This window comes from Podarcis bocagei (assembly GCF_964188305.1).
Source record: "Podarcis bocagei genome assembly, chromosome: 3".
NCBI classification, from domain to species: Eukaryota; Metazoa; Chordata; class Lepidosauria; order Squamata; family Lacertidae; genus Podarcis; species Podarcis bocagei.
In genome coordinates, this window is record NC_138127.1 from 13,344,683 (window position 1) to 13,362,097 (window position 17,415).

Below are 17,415 nucleotides of genomic sequence, written 5' to 3' on the forward strand. Positions count from 1 at the left end.
GAGGGGGGAAAACCTCAGTCATGCACAGTCATGCACATGTGGGGGCTAAATGAGGACGAAGACCGGGCAGAGAGCAGGGTTCAAATCACCCCACCTGGCCAGGACAATCCCTGGGTGCTCCCTTGGGCCACTCGCCTGACCCACCTCGCAGGGCTGTTGTTGCGAGGATAACACGGGGAGAACCACGCGCGCCCCCGGGAGCTCCTTGGAGGAGAAAGCGGGCGATGAATGCAATGCACGAAATATATGAGAGGCGACCAGGTTTTGCAGGTGAGGGGCCCCCGCCAGCCTCCGCTTCCAACACCCGGCGCAACGACGCCGAAGTTTCCCCCCGGGCTCGGCTCGGGGAGCAGCGCTGCTCCCCCCGGCTCCCCTTCGCCCTCCTGGCTCTCTCTGCCGCCCACTGGGGACCCCCCTCACCTGCCAAGTCCGGAGCGCCGGTGGAAGTTGCATGCATGCATGCAGGGCGCCGCATTGCCATTGCATTGCACTGCACTCCATGCAACGCCTGCATGCATGCATTGCCTTGCACGCCCGCCAAGGGGTCTCCCCGCGGTCCGATGCGTCCCCTCCGGCGCGGATGCAGCATTGCAAAAATTAAAAACCCCCGACGCAGCCCTACCTGGGGGGCAGCCTCCGCCTCCGCCGCTCCGCCTCCGTGGGGATCCCCGGGCTCCATCCTGCCGCCCGATCTCCGCGGGGGCGCAGGCAGGCTGCGCGGGGTCTGCGCGGAAGAGCCCCTGCCCGCCCGGCCGCCGCCGCTGCGCTCATTCCATGGCCGGGAGAAGAGCGCTTCAAACAAAACGCCCGGCCCGCCAGGCCACGCTGGGAAACGTAGTTAGCGCACCCCGCGCGGGCGCGGAGCCCAAGGGCGAGGGGACTACGGATCCCGGCAGCCCCCGCCCCGGGGACGGAGGGGGACAGGCCGGGTGCAGGGATGGAGGGATGGGTGGGTGAGCGAGTGAGTGAGTGGCAGCCGCCAAGCCTTGGCCGAGAGCCAGGAAGGGCCTCCCCGGAGGAGGAGGAGGAGGAGGAGGGAGGCGCAGAGCAGGAGGGGGGGAGGGAACCCCAGGGGTCATCTAGTGACGGTGCCCGAATCGAAAATTTGACTTAAAAAAAAAATCTTTCGAATTTTTTAATTTTTCCCGCGGCACACCAGGCAACATCTCGCGGCACACTAGTGTGCCGCGGAGCAGTGGTTGGGAAACACTGCTTTAAAGCCCTAAACAGCCTCGGTCCAGTATACCTGAAGGAGCGTCTCCACTCCCATCGTTCTGCCCAGACACTGAGGTCCAGCGCCGAGGGCCTTCTAGCGGTTCCCTCACTGTGAGAAGCCAAGTTACAGGGAACCAGGCAGAGGGCGTTCTTGGTAGTGACAGCCGCCCAGTGGAACACCCTCCCACCAGATTTCAAAGAGAAGAGCAACTACCAGACTTTTAGAACAGTGTTTCCCAAACGTTTTTGGGCAACGGCACACCTGCTTACCGGAAAAAAATCTCGCGGCACACCACCATTAAAGCCCCGCCCCGTGACGTCAGCGCGCAGCGTCACGCCGGGAGGGACGCACAAAAGTGAACGTTTTTTCCCTCCCCCTTGCCGGGGTGGGAGGAGGCAGCAGAGCGAGGGCAGCTGAGGCGGCGGCGGCAGCTGAGGCGGCGGCGGCTGCGATAGCGGGCGGAGGAGGAGCCGTCGCCGGGAGTTGCTGCTGCTGCTGTTGCTGCTGCTGCCCGGACATGCCGGCCTCCTCCTCCTCCGCTGTCTCGCGCTCCTCCCTTTTGTGCGCGCTGCCCCGCCGCTCGGCACGACCACCGCGGAGCCGCCCCGGCTCGACGCGGATCCTCGCCGCCGCCGCCTCTCGCCCGCCTCCCTCCCACGGCACACCAGCCGGTGTCTCACGGCACACTAGTGTGCCGCGGAACACCGGTTGGGAAACACTGTTTTAGAAGACATCTGAAGGCAGCCCTGTTTAGGGAAGCTTTTAATGTTTAACAGGCCACTGTATTTTAATACTTTGTTGGAAGCCACCCAGGGTGGCTGGGGAGACCCAGCCAGATAATAATAATAATAATAATAATAATAATAATAATAATAATAATAATGTTTAATGTTTTGTTATGCTTTTATATATGTTGGAAACTGCCCAGAGTGGCTGGGGCAACCTAGTCAGATGGGCGGGGTATAAATAATAAAATCTTCAGGGCAGAGAGGGACAAAGGCATACACCAGGGGTAGTCAGCCATTTTATACCTACCATCCACTAATGCATCTTTCTTGATGGTAAACTTTCCTTACCGCCCACCAGTGCTCAATGGAAGGAGGATTCAGCTTGTGCCGTAGAACCCCCTACTGCCCACCTAGAATCCTGAAACACCCACTAGTGGGCGGTAGGGACCAGGTTGACAACCCCTGGCATACACAAACCACATTTTATACATGGATAACTCAGCTGGTAGAGTATGCAGCTCTTTATCTCGGGGTCATGGGTTCAAGCCCCATGTTGGGCAAAGGATCATGCAATAATAATAATAATAATAATAATAATAATAATAATAATAATAATAATTTATTTATACCCTGCCCTCCCCAGCCAAGACCAGGCTCAGGGCGGCTAACACCAGGTATAAAAACAATTGATTGAAATACAACTTAAAAAGCAAGATTAAAATACAACATTAAAATGCAGCCTCAATTTCAGCAGAAACTCAAATCAAAAACTTTTTGGGGGATGAAAATGTCAAGTCTTCACCAACGCTAACTATCCAGACTGGTCCAACGTGGGCCAGAAAAAAGCCAGGGAAGTCCCCAAAAAGAAGTTCCATCACAGAAGGAGAAAGGAAAAAAAGAAAGAGGGGGAGGGAATCAAGTCGATTCCAAGCCAAAGGCCAGGTGGAACAACTCTGTCTTACAGGCCCTGCGGAAAGAAATCAGATCCTGCAGGGCCCTGGTCTCATGAGACAGAGCATTCCACCAGTGTTGAAAAGGCCCTGGCTCTGGTTGAGGCTAATCTGACTTCCTTAGGGCCCGGGACCTCTAGGGTGTTGCTATTTATCGACCTTAAGGTCCTCCATGGGGCATACCGGGAGAGGCAGTCCCGTAGGTACAAGGGTCCTAGGCTGTGAAGGGCTTTAAAGGTCAAAACCAGCAACTTAAATCTGACCCTGTACTCCACCGGGAGCCAGTGCAGCTAAAAAAGCACTGGGTGAATATGCTCCCATGGCAGGGACCCCGTGAGGAGCCTCGCTGCTGCATTCTGCACCCGCTGGAGTTTCTGGGACAGCTTCAAGGGCAGCCCCGCGTTGAGCGAATTACAGTAGTCAAGCCTGGAGGTGACCGTTACATGGATCACTGTGGCCAGGTCGGGGAGGGAAAGGTTGGACAAGATGACCCTTGTGGTCCCTTCCAATTCTACAGTGCTATGTTGTGTGCATTAGGAGGCTGAGGGCAGATGGGGGGACAACTATCTAATCAAAAGAGGCCATGGAGGGGTGCAATGTTGGCAAGTAGGCTCGATCCCTCAGAGATGGGGTCCTTAGCACAATTCTTGGAGACCAGGAAAAGGGAGGTCTAAAGTCTGGGAGATCTCCTGTTGCTTCATGTCAGCCTAGATGAACAGGGGGGAAATATAGTTCTGTGTATTCAAGCAAAGCAGAGTGCCTACATGATTTATCTATGTTGGAAGGAGAGGGCTTTGTTATTGTTGACATTATTTGCTTAAAGAGACAACACTTTGGAGCATTGGCTTTCATCACAGTAAGATAGACCTCAAAAAGGCTTCTGCTTGCAACGTTGGGTGTCTGCTGAAGGTTGGAGAGGAGCTAGATGGACCAATGACGTCCCTCTTGCTTGGTAAGGCAGCTCCCTACATCAGTCTCAGTAATTGCTTTTGACCTAGTCTCTTCTTCATTCAGGATCATTAAGTCATCATTAAATGATCCCTATTGGGGCTGATATTTATGGCAGAGTTCTCAAACTGTGAGGAAGACAGATCTTCTAAAGCCAATAAAACAAACAACCAGCTCGCCAGATATGGCCATCATTTTTCCTCCACTATCTACCCCGGGTTTCATTCTGAGCTAGGATATTAAGTAGTCTTGTAGAAAACAATTTCTGGAGAAAGAATGGAGGCATAAGTCTTCCTTCCTGCCACTGGAAAGTGTGTGTGTGTGTGTGTGTGTGTGTGTGTGTGTGTGTGTGTGTGAGAGAGAGAGAGAGAGAGAGAGAGAGAGAGAGAGAGAGAGAGAGAGAGAGTTTATTTGCAAAAAGAAATGAACCATAATTGGGCATCGCACAATTGCATCATAAAATTCAGAGAGCTGTGAATTTTGAAGGATAGCTATGTTTTGCTTCTGACATTGTGTGTGGAGAAGAGGTAGGTTTGCCTTCAAGTGTGAACTGAATGGAATTTATCCTTCATTCTTACACACTGATAAAGAAATTATCTGTTGAATCTGTTGATAGTTTCTCAGCCATTGCCTGGCAAAGGATTTGAGGTCCTGGAGCATCTTTCCCCCTTCCCACGTATATAAAAAGGTGTGGTGTTTTGGAATCACAATATATCCAGAATTTCATGCTTTACTTTTCAGGTTTAGATAACTTAAATGCCCTTATTAGACATTTTTCACTAAGTGGCATAAATGGTTCGCCAACTGTAACATTCTTGCACGGCATGAAGCATGTTTGCAAGCATCTTCCACAGGTCCCACAGAAAGGCAAGCTTACCTCTCCCATTGGTAGGGCAGCATTTGAAGCAATCATCCAATCGGAAGGCTTGCTTGGTCCACTTAAAGCAAGCCAGTGACATTGTGCCTTGGAAATGTTGAGGGTCGCCCACATCACCAAATTTTGCAAATACCTTTTTCATGCGCAGAGAAAAATTGTCATCTAAAGGCTCTCAAGTGGTTTGCAAAAATTTGCAGGTGCAATTGGAAGAAACTGAATTTGTTTTGTGCTGAATGATGATGAAAAAGAAGACAGTTTTCCTGAATCACAAGGAATGCTTTCCTTGTAAAACAAAGTTTTCTAAATTCAGGTATGAATACTCACACCACTTATATATTAAGAAAAGCAAATGTTTTGACTATTGTGAAAACAGTCAAACTACTGTTGTTTTTTAAACCTCTCTGCCTCTTTCTCCCACTAAATGAGTAGACCAGGTTAAGCATTTGTAGACATAATGAGCATTTGCAGACAGGATGAGTAACTAATAAATTTAAACAGCATTTGGCAGGATCCCTTTGACCTCTAGCACCATATGTGCACGGTTTTCGATTTTCTCAGTCTTTCCAATGAATAGAGGTAAAACTGACCCCAAAGCCATAAGAATGAAAACATTGATTTTCTCCCTACTAAATTAATGAATTGGGAAGAACGAAGAACACTGCACAGTAACTCACATCTTGTCATAGAACACTGACACAAAAAGCTTTGTTATTTCCCCCCTTCCAGTGCTGTTGGGGTATGTGTTCAACTCAGTCAACCCACATTATACCACATCAGGTCATTGGTGCATAAGCTCAGTGCTGTCTACACTGATAGGCAGCAGCTGTCCAAGGTTTCAGGTAGGAGTTTACCCAAGTCCTACCTGGAAATGCTGGGAATTGAACCTGGTACATTCTGTGTGCAACAGAAAATGCTCTAGTGTGAGAGCCAGTGTGGTGTAGTGGCTAAGAGCGGTAGATTCGTAATCTGGGGAACCAGGTTCGCGTGTCCGCTCCTCCACATGCAGCTGCTGGGTGACCTTGGGCTAGTCACACTTCTCAGAAGTCTCTCAGCCTCACTCACCTCACAGAGTGTTTGTTGTGGGGGAGGAAGGGAAAGGAGCCGCTTTGAGACTCCTGAAGAGGAGTGATAAAGCGGGATATCAAATCCAAACTCCTCCTCCTCCTCCTCCTCCTCCTCCTCCTCCTCCTCTTCTTCTTCTTCTTCTTCTTCTTCTTCTACTACTACTACTACTACTACTACTACTACGGAGCTACAGCCCGGCTGTTTACATTCCTATGGATTTGAACTGGGGAGATTTTATATATATCAGGCATAGGCAAACTCAGCCCTCCAGATGTTTTGGGGCTACAATTTCCATCATCCCTTACCACTGGTCTTGTTAGCTAGGGATCATGGGAGTTGTAGGCCAAAAACACCTGGAGGGCTGAGTTTGCCTATGCCTGATATATATAAAGGCTGAATAATAATAATAATAATAATAATAATAATAATAATAATAATAATAATTTTTTATTTATACCACGCCCATCTGGCTGGGCTTCCCCAGCCAGTCTGGGCGGCTTCCAACAAAATATTAAAATACAGTAGCCCATCAACTACCATCCTGGTAGTTGTTGTTCTCTTGACATCTCATGGGAGGGTGTTCCACAGGGCGGGTGCCACTACCAAGAAGGCCCTCTGCCTGGTTCCCTGTAATTTGGCTTCTCGCAGTGAGGGAACTGCCAGAAGGCCCTTGACGCTGGACCTCAGTGTCTGGGTAGAACAATGGGGGTGCTCTTCTGTTTTACAGACCGTCCTTCCTACCTATCTTGGCTCTCAGACTCCCCACAGCTGACGAGGCAGGTAGCTATTTTCAAATCAGCAGTAAGACAAAACCCCAAGATGTTCGCATTAGAGACCTGAAAATTTGTTCCCGTGTTTCGAGTATCAGCATCCAGACCGAATAATGACTCTGCCTCCCTGATAAACGACTGCTTTCCCACACTGCCCCCTTTTCAGTCCGCTCCATTATATCCTTGATTATACATCCATGGTGGCAATCCATTTCTGGGTCCATGCACTTCATTGCTTCGAAAAGAAACTCCCTTTTACAGCTGCCAAAGCAACAGAAATAATGTCAGTCACATTCACAGAACCAGCGAACCATATAATACCATTGACAGCTAACATACGTGACTTTAAGCACCCTGACTCCCGCTAGATTGATAACCCTGCAATTGCCATTAGGAATGTGGTCCAGGAGTGTGGGATGGCATGGTGTTTGTGAAGTACGCTCTTGGAATTTTTCAGTGACCTTGTCAGCCCTAAGTGTAGCAGTTTAGCCAATGTTAAGGCACACACACTCACGAAAATCAACGCTGATGAACTGTAATTGCCCTCTCATTCCGTTTCTCCATTAGCTAAAACTGTCCAAAGAAGTAAAAGTACTATTATCTGATTAACAAGAAGGCAACAGCTGACATGTAGTTCAGTGTTTTGAGGGAGAATCTACTGGCAAAAAATAATCACAATTTCTGTCGAAGAACACCAAGTCTTTGGAACAGATCCATTATCTTGCAGCCTCTCGCTGTGGTTTCCATAGTTCTGAAAAAGGTACATAACTACTTTACCTCTCTAAATTGTGGTGTTATGGTAATTATTTTGGACCTTTACCTGTTTTCACAGTGGCCATGTAGCCAAATCTTCATGTACAACTTTTCATATTTTTTTCAGATGACACAACCTTCACTGAAGCAGACCTGTCAGCTCAGAGCAAGAAACAGGGCACCCTGATTTTCAGACTGGTTTTTATATCCTCCACTTTTAAAATATGATCTCCTGGTTTGGACAGTCACCTGCACCAGGGTGAACACAGTTGGGTAAATTAACCCACTCACAGGGTGAAATTCAGTGTTGTACTCTTCCAGTCATTCTGCCTGCACAAGAATTCCTGCTTGCCGGATGGAACAATCTCCCCTCTCTGGAATTTATACCAAGTCCAAGTGGATGTGGGTGGCGCTGTGGTCTAAACCACTGAGCCTCTTGGGCTTGCTGATCAGAAGGTTGCCGGTTCGAATCCCCGCGACAGGGTGAGCTCCCGTTGCTCTGTCCCAGCTCCGGCCAACCTAGTAGTTTGAAAGCACGCCAGTGCAAGTAGATAAATAGGTACTGCTGTGGCAGGAAGGTAAATGGCATTTCCATGCACTCTGGTTTCCGCCATGGTATTCTGTTGTGCCAGAAGCAGTTTAGTCATGCTGGCCACATGACCCAGAAAGCTGTCTGTGGACAAACGCCAGCTCCCTCGGCCTGAAAGTGAGATGAGTGCCACAGCCCCATAGTCGCCTTTGACTGGACTTAACCGTCCAGGGCTCCTTTACCTTTTTTTACCTATCCCAAGTCCACCCCAGAGCCAATTTCAGTGGCTGGACTTCAGCTCCCATCAGTCTCAGCCAGCATGCCTATGGTCAGAGTTTATGGGAGTTGTAGTCCAAAACACCTAGAGGGCACCAGGTCGGGGAGTGCTGCTTCACACCAGAGCAGGGTTGCTTAGGATATCTTTGCTAGCTAGTTAGAATAAAACTGAGCTGAGCTGCCAAATAGCTCAGATCTAAGATAATACAAGCCCTTAAGGATAGTTTGTAAGCCTCTTGCTTATATGTTAAACAGCAGGCATCTATATTAGCATTTCCAGAGTAAAATAATGCAGGAATAACTCAGCTTTAATGTAGAGGACTATACATTATAATGCTTTTGCCTCTCAGTTCACTTGCCAAATACAGCCTGTTTCAGGGACTATATATACTGATTTACAAACAAAGATACATATTGTTCGTGTGTGTGTGTGTGTGTGTGTGTGTGTGTGTGTGTCTTTAGGCTGCCTAAAATGGAATAGAAGGGCAGAAGTATTATAAGAAATAAGACACAGCAAATAATAAAACAAAGGCAAAGGCAAGTTTAAATAGGTCTAAATGAAATGAAAATTAAGGCTCCAATACAATGTCCAGAGAGATCTTGATGCGAAATCACACAATATCATGGCACCCAAATGGGCTGCCGTGTTCTCATGGGATAAAACAGGATGTCCCAATTTTTTCCAGTACACTTGAGGGGGTATGTGCTTGAGGTATTCAGTATTTACGAATTCCTAATCTGCACATTCAAAACTAATTTGTGGATCAAAACTTAGCTGACTGCCAGATTTTACACATCTCTGAATGTTATGACGTGGCTCTTGACAATTTAAACATATCAAAATATGCATGGTGCGTTTGGGTTTTTGTTTAATTTTTTTTAATGTAAATTAATGGACAAGAACAGAAATATGGGTAAAACTGACAGACTGACCCATCTCTAATCACTATGGACTGTTGGGTTGTAAAATGGATGATGGTGTCATCGCACACTCACAAGGTAATACGAGACCTTAATAATTCTATAATGCTTAATTTGTATTGTATCTCTTTCCTTGACTTTCAGAAGAGGACTTTCTTCTTTACCAAAGTAACTTCTTTCTGCCTGCTTACACTTCTTTCATGGCTACCACAGCAGGGCAGTTGGAGGCACCACATTGTTCCTCTCCGTGGAATGACACGTAATCAGTTTTTTTTAAAAAAAAAATGGAAAAAATCCCCCTTTTGTTTATACTGTTAATAACAGATGTTGCTCTGCGACATCACACATGCTGTTTAATATTATCAAAACAATTATTCATTTATTCATCTTTGCACAGTGTGTGCAAGCTGGCATTACAGATCTTGCAGGCACGGCCTTCATGAATGCATAAACCCAAAATGCATGCCACATATAATCAATCACCCTCTGCATCCCCAGTCCCATCACCCTTCCTAATCTTTGGTCTGAAGTGTTCCTAACATTATTGCTGACAAACTGATACGGATGCGGTGGGCAGAACTTCGGGCACCCACTGAGACCTGCTGAGATGCTTGAGATCTCACCCTATTTTCACGTAAAGTCAATAATAACCCTGTCATCGGCCACAGAAGGCAGCAGAATGAGATGTCTTCTAGATTAGATGCAGGAAAGTTCTAAAGCAAACTAGAGTATCAACAGTGGGTGAAAGGAGCTGGAGAAGGCAGCCCTTGATGATCAGGAGAAATGGATAATGTAACCAGATAGCTGCTCTGAGTGTGTACCCATAGAATAGAATCACAGAGTTGGAAGGGACCCTGAGGATCATCTAGCCCAACCCCGCACAATATAGGAATATGCAGCTGTCCCATACAGAGATCGAACCTGAAACCTTGGCGTTATCAGCACCGAGCTCTATCCAACTGAGCTATCCAGTGCATGGCTGACTCCAGCGAAAGATTCTCCTCATGCATAAAGATGTTTCTTAAGGGTCAAATGGCTGGGATCCAACACATGGGGGTTCTGATGTACACATGCAACAAAACAGCTTAACTCTGAGCATTTGAGTAGAATGCTCTCTGTGTTGTTTTCTTTATAGCAATAAAAGAGCTACCATTTTATATAACAGAAGCTGAAAATGCTGGAAAGGGTTCTGGAATATCTTACAGAGGGGAGATTCCAACCAACCTGCCTTCAGGCCTCTTCTGGCTGCATCCTTAGATAACACTGTACCGCTGTCCACATTGTATCCTTGACCCGCGATGCTTTTCCTTTGCTCCTTTTTCAAGTTGCATGTTCTTAATCTGGGCACTGCTAGAACAACATATCCATCGGAACCAGCAGTTATGGTGTGTTTCATGCACACTATAGAGCAGCCATGATGGATCAAAATGGCTGACAAAGGCTGATCGCTGAAGAATGGATGCTTTTGAATTATGGTGCTGGAGGAGACTCTTGAGAGTCCCATGGACTGCAAGAAGAGCAAACCTATCCATTCTGAAGGAAATCAGCCCTGAGTGCTCACTGGAAGGACAGATCCTGAAGCTGAGACTCCAATACTTTGGCCACCCCATGAGAAGAGAAGACTCCCTGGATAAGACCCTGATGTTGGGAAAGATTGAGGGCACAAGGAGAAGGGGACGACAGAGGACAAGATGGTTGGATAGTGTTCTCGAAACTGCCAGCATGAGTTTGACCAAACTGCGGGAGGCAGTGGAAGACAGGAGTGCCTGGCGTGCTCTGGTCCATGGGGTCATTAAGAGTTGGACACGACTGAACGACTCAACAACAACAAATGCCATGTCTCTGTCCCTTCTGTAGAAGTTGCTTGGGCCTTTGGGTACATGATTGCTGCTTTCGATGAGGCTCCTGGAGACCTTGGTGTTATGTAATCCAATGAGCATTAATGCACTGGTCAGAATTTGCTATGTTGTAGCGTTGAATGGATCTATCCGTCATTCTCTACACAAAGTTTCAGGTTACATCTGATTAACGTCATTTACCCAAAAGCAAAGTCTGAAACATTCAGCTAACCATATGTTTGTATAGACAGATGGCTGCCTGGGTCAGCTGAGTCTTGGGTAATGTATGGCATGGTCCTTTGAATGACCACTTGAAGGACAGTCAGATGAAAAGATTTGGTTCCCTTGACCTTTCAGTGCCAAGGTAAAAGGCATCCCAAGCAGAAGGCTAATTAGTTTGTCTTTGTTCCTCTTTCTAATTACAACATGTAGCAACTTGAATGATGGCCCTCTGGCCTTGTTTGGATGGAAAAACAACAACTGTTTGCCTAGCCCCAGTTCTTCATTCAGTTTTATGGTATTATACAAGTTGCGTTCTGGGACGTCGCAGTGGAGAATTCAAGGTCAAACCGAACCGAGAGCTCCAGTTGCGGACTTAATTTTGCCTTGAGTTGTTGACAGCAGGGGCTGATAAGGATCTTTCGACAGAGCTGACCTTTGTTTGCTGCCACGGCTGGGACATTTCGTTTTGCATGAGACTTTCTGAGGCTGGACCAAAGGTCAGAGTCGTTCAGTGCATTGCGGCCAGTGTTCCCATAATTAAAACACTCATTAAACCTTTTTGGTTAACATCTCTGTGTTTTCATTTTGAGAAATCCATTAACTACTAGGCACATCAAAAGATTAGCTTTAGATCTGCTGGGAAACAGCTGTGTTTTTTTAAAAAAGAATTGTACAAGAAACTTTACCTGTTAAGCAGAAGTAACACAAAAGTGCCGAGCATCCCTTAAAGTGGGGACAGGTATTTTTTTGGCCCAGAAGACAAATGACCTCTTTATCTGGTCCTTCAGGATCTTCCCAGGTCCTATACTCTCCTAAGCCACACCCTTCATGAACCCTGATGTGCACCTTCCTTGTGTGTTTTTGCCTGGCTGGAATGTACACTTGAAATCAGATTACACTGCAGTTCCTCTGGCCCTGCTCTCCACAGGCATGCAACCTTGAGAAGGAAAGGAGATGTGACCCACAGGCAGAAAATATTTCCCCACCCCTGACTTAAGGGCCGGAAAAATGACCACAGACAGATCTCTATTTCTCTCTCTTTAAGCAACCAAGGTGTTGTTTCTTGAAGATGCTTAGACTGAGAGTTGGATGGTGTGCTTAACTTCAATATGTCATTATTGATGACTCGACACATTGCAGACTGTTTTTAACAAGCAAACAAGCAACCAGTAAAGCAACAACAAGCAGCAGTATACAGTCTGAATTCAGACTATAGAAGTGACCATAGGAGCCAACTCCTAGGGGCCAAGGTTCCTTTGGCCCCCTCAATAAAATATTTGAGGGGGACACTTACGCCAAGTTGATGGGCATTGCCATTCTGATGGTATGTGTGTGCCATGTCTTGTGATCAATAATGTGGGGTGGGGCTTACCCCAATATTTTATTCAAGTTGGCCCCCCTGGAAGTGAGTGACAGGAATGAAGGGTGAATCAAAGGTGTGTTTTTCTCTAAAGCCACAGGAATCTAAGTATCATAGAGAAAGCTTAGCCATGTAAGTGAAGAAATGGTAATTAGCAAAGATAATATGACTAAAATAGGGTAAAAAGTAAAGGTAAAGGGCCCCTGGACAGCTAAGTCGAGTCAAGGTGACTATGGGGAGCGGTGCTCATCTCACTTTTCAGGCCGAGGGAGCCAGTGTTTGTCCACAGACAGCTTTCTGGGTCATGTGGCCAGCATGACTAAACCACTTCTGGCTCAACGAAACACTGTGATGGAAACCAGAGTGCACAGAAAAGCTGTTTACCTTCCTGATGCAGCAGGACCTATTTAGCTACTTGAACTGGCATGCTTTTGAACTGCTTGGTTGGCAGGAACTGGGACAGGGGAATGGGAGCTCACCCTGTCACGTGGATTCGAACTGCTGACCTTCCGATTGGCAAGCCCAAGAGGCTCAGTGGTTTAGACCACAGTCCCACCTGCGTCCCTGGTGGCTAACATACAATGCCACAATGAAATTTGGTTACTGTTCTCTACTGGGTTTTCTTCATTTCGGCAGCAGGCTGAGCCTTTCCCCAATATGAACCACGGATTTTTCCTGTTGCCACACTGTTTTAAAATCTGTAGCGGATGTCTTCCACTTTGGCACTGTTGGAGAACATGCAGGGGTTCAGCTGCTGCTGACTTCCACATACCAGCATGTTTCATTCCACATAACTAGCTTCCCTATATAAGCATTATACCCCTTCTAAATGCTTTAAGTAATCTGTCGACCTGTCTGTCCATTTTCTTGTGGGAGATGCCCCATTAGGAAGATCAGACAGAAGGGAGAGGAATTGCCTCATTTGGTCTGCCTGTGACTTCACTTGTGAGAAATCATCATCTTCATGCATCTTTTCCATAGCAACTACAAAGGAGAACAAACTCAGCCAGGCTGCTTGAGTATGTGGGTCCCAAATATGTTTAGATGATTACAGCTCCCAGCAATTACTGACCAGTGCACTGCGCATTTCATTTTTTAAACCAGTTGACCATTTACAGCATACTGCATTACATAATGAAGCAAAATACTTTTAACACCCATGTAACAGCGTTCAGCCTGGACACTGAGGTCCAGCTCTGAGGGCCTTCTGGTGGTTCCCTCACTGTGAGAAGTGAGGTTACAGGGAGCCAGGCAGAGGGCCTTCTCGGTGGTGGCGCCCACCCTGTGGAATGCCCTCCCATCAGATGTCAAGGAAATAAACAACTACCTGACTTTTAGAAGACATCTGAAGGCAGCCCTGTTTAGGGAAGTTTTTTTATGTTTGATGTTTTATCGTGCTTTTAATATTCTGTTGGGTGCAGCCCAGAGTGGCAGGGTATAAATAAATTATTATTATTATTATTATTATTATTATTATTATTATTATTATTATTATTATTATTACATCTTGTATGTTTCTGGAACAATGCAACTATATTATATGGATATTTATTCCCCAAGTATTTATCATTCCAAAACATGGTAAATAAAGACCATCTCTCTTGAAATCTTTTACCTTGCCTAATCTCTGCTCTCTTATAATATGTATGCTTTGATGAAACATTAATATTCCATTTTTAAAAACCAGTTTAGAGTTTTGTGGAGAGTAAATGTGGATAATGGAATTTAAGATGGGGGGTGGGGAGAAGAGGAATGGAGAGCAAGTGAAGTTGACAAATTTGCCCATCCCTTACTGTCACTCAGGGCAAAATGAGACGTGGGGTTAACTGCATGTTAGCATTTTTGTTATGTAAATAGAAGCCATGACTACTAGGGCACCCAGGTGTGTATAAGGGGCCAGGGTTCCTGCATACTGCATAGAAGAGAGAATTTCAGCAGGTGTGCCTTGCCATGTCAGATACACCTGCGGAAAGTCCTCTGCATATACATTAAAAGATTAATTAAAAGATGCACAAGCCTTGTCCTTTCTGTATTCAGTCATCCAAGTCATGGGGGCATCTGAGCAGAACTGACACCATAAGGAACAAGAGGTTACCCTTTTTCTTCCTGCTATGGCCAGGACAAACAAACCAACAAACCCTGAAGCTGCCATTTGGATAAGGAAGGAGGAAAGCTTCCCTGTTCCCTACCTTTGCAAATACAGTGGTACCTCGGGTTAAGAAGAGTTTGGATTTGATATCCCGCTTTATCACTACCCGAAGGAGTCTCAAAGCGGCTAACATTCTCCTTTCCCTTCCTCCCCCACAACAACACTCTGTGAGGTGAGTGAGTCTGAGAGACTTCAGAGAAGCGTGACTAGCCCAAGGTCACCCAGCAGCTGCATGTGGAGGAGCGGGGAAGCGAACCCGGTTCACCAGATTACGAGTCTACCGCTCTTAACCACTACACCACACTGGCGTACTTAATTCATTCTGGATGTCCATTTTAACCCGAAACTGTTCTTAAACTGAGGTACCACTTTAGTTAATGGGGCCTCCCGCTGCTGCCATGCCACCACCATGCAATTTCTGTTCTCATCCTGAAGCAAGGTTCTTAACGCGAGGTACTATTTCTGGGTTAGCGGAGTCTGTAACCTGAAGCATCTGTAACCCAAGATACCACTGTACTGCCATTTTTAGGGAAGTGATTATCATAAGGTTCATGGCAGTGAGAGAGAGAGAGAGAGAGAGAGAGTGGGGGAACGGAGAGGAAGGAAGGGGGGAGGGAGGGGGGCTAAGTTCTTTCTCTGCAGCCACTACAATCCTTTTATTTAGTTTTCTAAAAACTATTTGCACCCACACAATGAACTTCATGATGAAAACACTTCTCCCCCATTCCTGTGACAGATTTGAAGATATGAAAATCTGAAGAAGCAGGGGGTTTGGTGGAAGGGAACTACTAATGTAGTTATTTACCTGCTTCTACATTCTAACTTCAACTATTTGCATTTAGTAAGCATTTTTAGTAGTTTTATTATGTATTTGTTCCATTTGCCTGGTTATCACCTGGGTTTTTTTGCGTGTGTGTGTTTGCACCAATGCTAGAGGGGCTATATATTTCATCTTATCGAGAATATCAATGGACTAAGGTGAGTTTCAGGGTAATCAGTGGATTGGCAGAACTTTCTTCGCCTTCCTTTGAGTCAGAAGCCTACCGAGAATTCAGTTTGGTACAATGCGGATATGTAACAGTAAGCAATCTTTACAGTAGCTGAGGGTGAAAGAGCTTGAACAGGAGGAAGGAGGTAGTCAGGAAGATAAATGAGCAAGAATGGTTTATTAATGAGACAAAGTTCCTGCCAGAATTGGAAAGAGAAGAAGATGAGACAGCAGAAAAAGGAACGGGGTGAAAATTTAAAGAGGAATTCCTCAAGGCTGGAGAAGCCAAGGGGGGAAAGGGGATGTAGAAACAAATAAGAAAGTGACACATAAAACATATTTTTTAAAGTCAAAGAGATGGCCAATATAAATTTTGGTTATCTGGTAAAAATAGATTTAAGTTTGCGTCTCCACATGCATTAACAAAAGGAGGTGGTAGAGTGGGCTTGACTGCTTTAGACTGCATGGAAAGGAATACAGTATGCTTACTATGCTAGTTTTGTAGTTGGGGTAAGTGTTTTCATGAAGGGGAGCATTTAAAAAGGTGAGTCCCTCCCTGCAGCTTGAAGTGGTACCTTCTACTCTGCCTTCTCCTTCTGTTTCCTGTGATGACCAGGGCTTAGCTAGCTCCAGACCATTTTCTGGACTGAAATCTGGAAGCCCCCCAACAGCTGCTACCTCAGGAAGCCATTCTTATCACCAATATATCAAGGCACGTTTACTCTGCCAATATCGAGTCATGTTCAGTCTCAAGAATTTGTCCATTCATTTGCTCGAGGGAATTGATAATGAGGAACGGTTCTTAGATGCCTGTGGCAACACACACGAGGTTGATCAATGCTGGCCATTCAGGCATAGCCCCACTCTCATTGTGGCATTCCGAAATTGAAAAAGGCTTTTCAGAAGATCCAGTGGAGAATCTGGAGGTTAATTGTTTTCCAGCTAGAATATAGCAAGAGTTTAATTCCAAGCAGTTCATTAAAAACAGAGAAAAGGGAACTGAGCACAGCAAAGCAGCCACCATCTCCCCACTTGCCTTATGAAGCAAGTATAATTGAATGGGTGAATCAAAGTAATGGGATAACACCTTCCTTATTATCAGCGAATGACATCCGGATTTCTCTCTCAGCCGAACAGAGGAGCAGCCTCTATTGACACCAGCAATATATTCAAATGCAACTCTTTTAATTGGGGGAGGCGGGTGGGAATGTATTTAAAGATGAATGGCTTACAGACTAATCCAAAACCCTGGCCAGGCAGCAATGGGGTGTGACATGGCAGCATAATCTCTGTTTCTCACACGAGGCAAGCAATAGCCTTATCTGAGCTGTGCCAGCCCGGAGCTGGTATAACACTGAGATCAGGATCAGGATCCTTAAGTGATGGCAAGGGGGCAGGTCCAGGAACCACTGGGTTATTATTGTTATTTTGGTAAATTTATTTATTTGGTTTTTCAAATCAACATTTTACGCTCATATATTCAACATACATCATAAAAACAAGATTCCTTGAAATCTCCTGGACTTTCATCCTCCCCTTTGTGGGTCTTATTATTAATCATTTCTTCCTGCATCTTTTATGATGATCCAAATTATTTTACATCTCTATTGTGTTAAACTACAAGTGTTATTACAATCCTACTAATGATTTTAACTGTTTACAAATGATTTTTTTAGATAAATTATCAATTCCCCCCCATTCCATATTAAACTTCTGGTCTTCCTGATTCCTGATTCTTCTGGTTATTTTTGCCATTTCGGCATAATCCATCAACTTAATCTGCCATTCATCTCTAGTCGGGACTTTATCTTCTTTCCATTTCTGG

General features: G+C 45.9%; 1 long non-coding RNA gene across 2 annotated transcripts in view; it reads right to left on the reverse strand.

The window, feature by feature from the left end:
- Positions 1-17,415, reverse strand: part of LOC308584510 — a 150,602-nt gene that overhangs the window by 40,459 nt on the left and 92,728 nt on the right. Inside the window, exon 3 of one of the 2 annotated variants that reach the window (XR_014006863.1) lies at positions 6,470-6,815. The exons of the other annotated variant lie outside the window; for it this stretch is intronic. This is a non-coding gene — a long non-coding RNA (uncharacterized lncRNA). Of the gene's footprint in view, positions 1-6,469; positions 6,816-17,415 lie in introns of those variants that run through there. 2 annotated transcript variants of the gene reach the window in all.